The following is a 6,275-nucleotide window of genomic DNA, read 5'->3' as shown; positions in this document are numbered from 1 at the left end:
TCCGCACAGCCCGGCGCGGGGCGTGGATGGTTGGGATAGGGGGCTGGAAATGGCCCCGGCATCATTCAGAGTCCAACCTCCGGCCGAACACCACCGTGTCAACCGGGCCATGGCACTGACTGCCACGTGCAGCCTTTCCTTACGCACCTCCAGGGACGGTGACTCCTCCACCACCCAGGGCAGCCCATTCCAATGCCCTGTCACTTTCTGAGAAGAAATTCCCTGGCGCAGCTTGAGGCTTTGTCCTGCTGTCCTGCCGCTAAATTACCTGGGAGAAGAGGCCGACCCCCACCTGGCTCCACCCTCCTGTCAGGGAGCCGCAGGGATCGATGAGGTTCCCCCCGAGCCGCCTTTTCTCCGGGCTGAGCGATCCCCTCATCCCTGAACTCCCTCACACGCCCTTCGTAAGGCTTCGCTCCAAACCCTTCCGCAGCCCCGCTGCCCTTCTCTGGAGCCACTGCAGCACCTCAGAGTCCTCCCTGAAGGGACGGCACTGCGTGCCCGCGCACCCTCAGCGGCGCGCAGCCGCGGTGGCCCGGCCAGGCTCCCTGCCCCGGGCCGGGGAGCAGAGCCCGCCTGAGGCAGGATCGCTGCTGGCTCTGCTGAGGTGCCAGCGAGGCCTGAGCTCGGGTGGATCCCAGAGACAGGGCTGAGGGTCTTCTGACACAGTCACTCAGCGACTTCTCTTCATTCAGAAGTGTTTAGGCAGCCTATAAACCCCTGCTAGACCTTAGCCTCGGCACAGTCTTGTCCCTTCACTGTTCCTGCACCTGCACATCAAGTAGGGAGGATCCAGGAAAGGGAAGATTGGAAACCGGCATTCCCAAGAGAAGTCTTTTGTTAAGACTAAGTTGTTGCCAGGAAATGGCTTCCTTCTTCCTCAAAATTTACTTTTTTTTCCTGACAGTGGGACAGAAGGCAGCTGGGGATTGCAGGGAGTGGAGAGTTAATGGATAAACATAAAGCAGTAAGATCAAGCCCACTGGAGATATAGAACTCTTTTGAGGGTGGTCAATTTCAGAAAAAGTTAAATTCAAAGAAGAAATTGTAATTAAAAAGAAAAAGAAAAAGAAAATAAAAGAAAACTCAATTTTGGGTTGTGTTTGTTTTTTGGTCTTTTTTGTAACCCAGGGATCAAAAAGTGTGGATGGGTTGCTCTGAAAGGGAATCGATGCTGGAGAAATTCTGCTCTGGAATACGAGGCAAGGAAAGCACAGTGGTAGGTCCTGGGTAGAAAGAGAATTTTCCTGCCAAGTTGCTGCTTGCTGTGCTGCCAGCATCAGGAAAGTACTGCTGAATACGTTGTGGGAATTCTGGAGCAACAGAAAGAAAAGGCATAAATAAGATACATGGAAAAGTGTCATCAGTGTCTCTGTGGGAGGCCCAAACGAGCCAGAAAGGGAACATACACAACGTTTGTTTTCAGGTTGTGTCTGTGGCTTCGCAAAGGAGTTGTCTGTCAGGAGCAGCTGCCTTTCCTGACATTGCTGGGACATGGTGCAAAGGTGGAGCTGCATAAACAAAACTGTGATTTTGGTTCTGCAGGACAGCCCTGCTTAGTTACCGTATGCAGAAACCCAGTTGTTTTAGCAAGCACCAGAACACAAGCTCCAAGTCAGGGGGTTTTTTTTATTCACATGGATTTATTTTTCTTCTTATTAGTTATCACTAGTCAGTTTTCACACTAATTTTGTCATGCAGTAAGTCCTTAAACAGCAGTTGCAGGCAGTTTATATTGTGTCTGAGCTTTACAAGCAGCTGAAACAGCTACAAAAGTGCTCAGTGTGGAGCAGAAATAATTTTATTGTCTTGCAAATAACTAGTTTCAGTTCTTTTTCTCTCAGTGTGGCTTTTTGCAGAAGCCAGCAAAAACAAAAAGCAACCTTCTTCTAACATTCCTTTTTCTACGAGGAAAAGGGTTATGAAACCTGATATCCCTCTTGGAAAAGTTATGACCGACTGGAAGTGTTATGAAAGCATTAAATAGGCCAACCAGGCAAAGCAATGCTATTCAGAGACAAGCTTTGTAGAGCAAAAGGAATTGTTCCCCAGGACACCACACAGATAATGTGTGCTGCTGGCCTTGGTGGGTCAGCTCAGGTGCTGATCCCTCTCTCTTACACCAACAGCCTCAATTTACATCTCTTGATAGCAGCCACAGGTGACTGTGAAGGCTTCCCTCAGGTGACCAAAATCGGACGCTAGAAATTCAAAATGGAGAATAGCTTGGCATGGAATTATACCCCAAACCCTAATGCAGCCTGATTCTGTAATTCCATTCCTAATGATGTGTTGTCAAACCTGGAGATCACAAAGGGGTGCAAAGTTATAGATAAACCCAAGTTCAGAGAATTTATGATCTTGTTAATTATGGATTTAAATGCTTGTTCTGTAAATGACCACGAACAGTGAAGTGTTGTGATGGCAACTGTCAGTGACCTGTTAAAGATATTAAAGGAAGACAATTCTTCAAAGTGTTTCTTGTTTTCTCCTCATTAAGCATCATTTTTTTCCATCAGTAGCTTAACTGTTTTCAGTCAAACTGTGGACTCCTAGGATATGATGCCAGCTAAATCTGATGTGAAAACAATCTGGAGTTAATGTGACTTGCATGGAGCTGACATCTCACTCCAGTTCTGTTCTGCAGCGCTCACCATCAGCTTCCTGTGGCACACCGAGCAAACCGACAGCTGCTGTTCAGCAAAACCTGTTTCAAAGTGATCCACCTGCAAAAGGGTGTCGAGGGCTTCCCCCTAAATCAAAGCAGGAGCTCTGACATCTGCTGTTTGGCAGGAGCTGATTCCGCTGGAGGCAGGCTCTCCATTGAGAAATGTGTGGGAAAACATTGACACTCTGTGGCCAGACAGATAAAATGCAACTTGTAAAATTTCGCGGGGTTTTGTCACTTTCTTCCATTTTACCAAACAGAAATGTAGTAAAGAACAGTTTGTAGCTTTTTTTTTCTTGTTGATAATTTCCAGTATCTTTTCAGTAAATTTTGTTTATTGGTATAAGATGTGCTAAACAGGCAAGCTAAGACAAATACTAAAAACAAACGATTAAACAAAACTTTGCATCCAAACCTCCTGAATCTAGGAGTGAGACTGCTGTTGCTCTGGAGCCTGTCAAGTTGCACAAAGCACATTTTCAGGTCCATGCTTGCACTGTCTTTTTAATCCCATTTTCTTCCTCTGGAACTGGAACAAGGGAAGGCTGCCTTAAAGGGAACTGGATTTCTATATCACAAAGTAGGATTTCCTCCAGACTAATCTGGAGAGGTTAATTTCAGCAGCATACCTCCAATGTATAAATTTTTACTTCCCATAGAAGTTACAGGTAAGATATTACCTGTATTATTTTTAGTGCAGGTAGGGAGCAGGGTTAAGCATCATTAGAGAGTCTCTTTTGGACTTCCTCTCGATAAAAACCAAAGGAATACTAAAAAAATGCCCCCAGAAAGCCAGTCCTTGTTTCCTGGATTTTGCATTCAACAGATGGAGAAGCAAATACTAGGATACAGGAGCCTTTTTTTGGCACACATAACACTGATGTTTTTGTAAGCATACACATTTTTTGCTCTTTTTTTTTTTTTCTCTCTTCAACTAGAAACATTAATAATAATAAAGAATTGAGCTTAAGGCCTCTCACAATAGTCAGAGCTGTATTTTAATTGGTTTCTAATGTGAAAATGGCTATGTGGCATAGATGAGTGTACGACCTAAGCTGGGATAGACACCAACTGTAAGAAGAAGAGATAATGAATAGCATCAGGAAAAGGAATGATGGTGTCAGGATAGGTAAGGATGCCAAAAAAGATTAGTTTTAAGCTTTGTCCTGAGGAGACAAAGCTAAGATGTTAGGGGTCAAGGAGGAAGAGATCTGCAAATTTAAGACATACAAAGAAGGACCTGGAATGACAGTTTCAGTGGCATAGAAGAGTACAGAGCACTGCCAATTTATGTGGGAAAAACTAAAACAGCTTGGGCAGCACTTGAATAAGTATGTCTAGAGAGAGGACTTCCATCCTGATAGAATTCTAAACAGCTTTGGAAATTATAAATTCAGATACTAGAGTAATAATATTTGTGAAAAATATTCTACAGTCATATACAAAAGATGTAGTAATTCAAACAGAAATCAAAGCAAGGCAAATAATTTTCCTTTCCATGTTATCCTGCTGTTGAAGCACCTGCCAGCTAAGGGATGAGAACATGAGGGAAAAAATTTTGCTCTGTGCCATATTTCTCCACATTCACCTTGTTGTCAGGGTGCAGTGCAGGGAGTTATGGCAGGGTCTGATGGTCAGGAGCTGTCCCACTGTCCCCAGCCAGGGAGCAGGCAGGCTTGGGGCACATGCAGGGGCACCACCAGCCCAGGCCATCAGGCATCTGTGTTGAGCAGGATCTCACACCCATGGGCATGTTTGTGTCCTCGTGGCTGCCATCCTCCGGCACAGGGATGTGCAGCAGGCCAGACAGGTGGGGACTGAGAACAGACACGGACCTCTTGGGAACTGTGACATGGCATCAGCGAGGGTGTAGCAGGTGAGCTTTTGTGCTTTCCAGCTAGAGTAATTTCCTACTGTAAAGAGTTAACTTTGGAAAGCACGAAGGTGATAACGTATCTGCTGCCAGTTATGCTACCAAAAATCATTTTCCTTCACCAAATGTTTGTCCCAGAAAGTGAGGCGAAAACAAGGACCACAGGATGAGCTGGACAGCAATGCCCTATTTCCAACCCCAGCAGGAGTCCCCTGGAGATGCCAGCACCTCTCAGAGTGCTTGATGGACACCTGAAGGACAAGTGCTTAACATCTGCTCTGCCTTTTGTTGTGTGAGTCTTGTCATTCTGAACTTTAAGGGCGTTGATTCAATTTTAAGCCATCATGTCTTGTCAAGAGACATCACTGCAGGCAGGCTTTTCTAGGGCATGTCGTAGCCTGTGGCTCTCTTGTGTAACTTTCAGACCATGCTAAGCCGTGTTTCAAGCCTCTGGGAGTTTGTCTCTGCTGGGAAGAAGCAGCTTGCCTTCAGCTGCCAGCTCTCACAGCTACCCGCTGACCCTGATGGAACAGGCAGCTTCCTGGGCACGTGCCAAGTGAACTGGCACGAGCCTGTTAGCAGGAGTGAGTTTCCTGCGGGCACACCAAAATCAGGGACGAGCAAGAGGAATGGAGCAGGCTGCAGGAAAGAAAAAGGCCAAACTTCTCTAAGTCTGAACCGTCGCATTTGGCTTTGCTGTGGTTTTAGTCTGGAGCCCTGGCTAGGTCAAATCCAGTGATCCCAGCAGGTGCACAAGGAACTCTCACAGGCCAAACACGGAGAAATCCCCTTCAAGGTGACAGCCAGCAGTGGACAGGTGGGCTCTGCAGGTCAAGACATCAGCCTGTGTCCAGGCCTCCTTCAGCTCCCAGCGGGCTTTCTCACCAGCTGCTGCTCTGAACATGCCCTCCATGGGTGGTGCTTTCATGTATGATCTAGTGAGGAGATCCTGCAGGAAACACAGGCAGGGCTGGGTGCATGGTGGCTTTGGTGGCCTTTCTCAGGGACACAAGCACGTCTAGATGGGGAAGCACACTCTGCCTTTGCTGGACTGAGATGTGCTTGTTGTTCCAAGCAGATGCCATTTGGATGTACACTCACAACAAGGAGCAGAACTACAGCTGCTGTTCCTGGCTCTGTGAAGGGTTGTCTCCCTGGAGCTGCCTTCCAAAGAGGTGGCAGAAGTTGGAACAAATGTGAGTTAATATAGTGATCAGGACAAAAATCCCTGTAATTGGAATATTTGGGGCATGGGAAGGAGGGGGGATTCTCTCCTATATTGCTAGTACTGATTATTGCTTTTTTTTGGGATGTGTATCTAGGAAGCAGAGAAATGCATGCCTAAAAAACCAGTAAACAAATAAATGGACTGAAATTCTGTGAAACTACAAATGGAATTAACATTGCTTCTGAGAATTCGGGGACATGACACACAAGACAAGAACATTTATTCTGTCCACAGAAGACGCAGCTTGAATAGAGGCTGTCCTTGTCTCTGAACACAATGTCTGAATTATTTAGTACCTGGCCTTTCTGTTCCAGCAATAGATGCACTCAGAACTCATCTTGTCTGCTTTTACTTTCTTTTCTTTCATTCTTTCTTAAACAGACTTGTAATTGCTCCTATGTATTATTTATTGGAAATACTATGCTTTTGTAACGTAGCTGTGGGCGGAACAGGCTCTGTGGGCACAGTTTGCACCCTGTATTTGGAATAATTGTCAGGAAGAAAGA

The sequence above is a fragment of the Pyrgilauda ruficollis genome, unplaced genomic scaffold, assembly GCF_017590135.1.
Source record: "Pyrgilauda ruficollis isolate IOZ18807 unplaced genomic scaffold, ASM1759013v1 scaffold20, whole genome shotgun sequence".
NCBI classification, from domain to species: Eukaryota; Metazoa; Chordata; class Aves; order Passeriformes; family Passeridae; genus Pyrgilauda; species Pyrgilauda ruficollis.
This window is presented reverse-complemented; position numbering follows the sequence as displayed.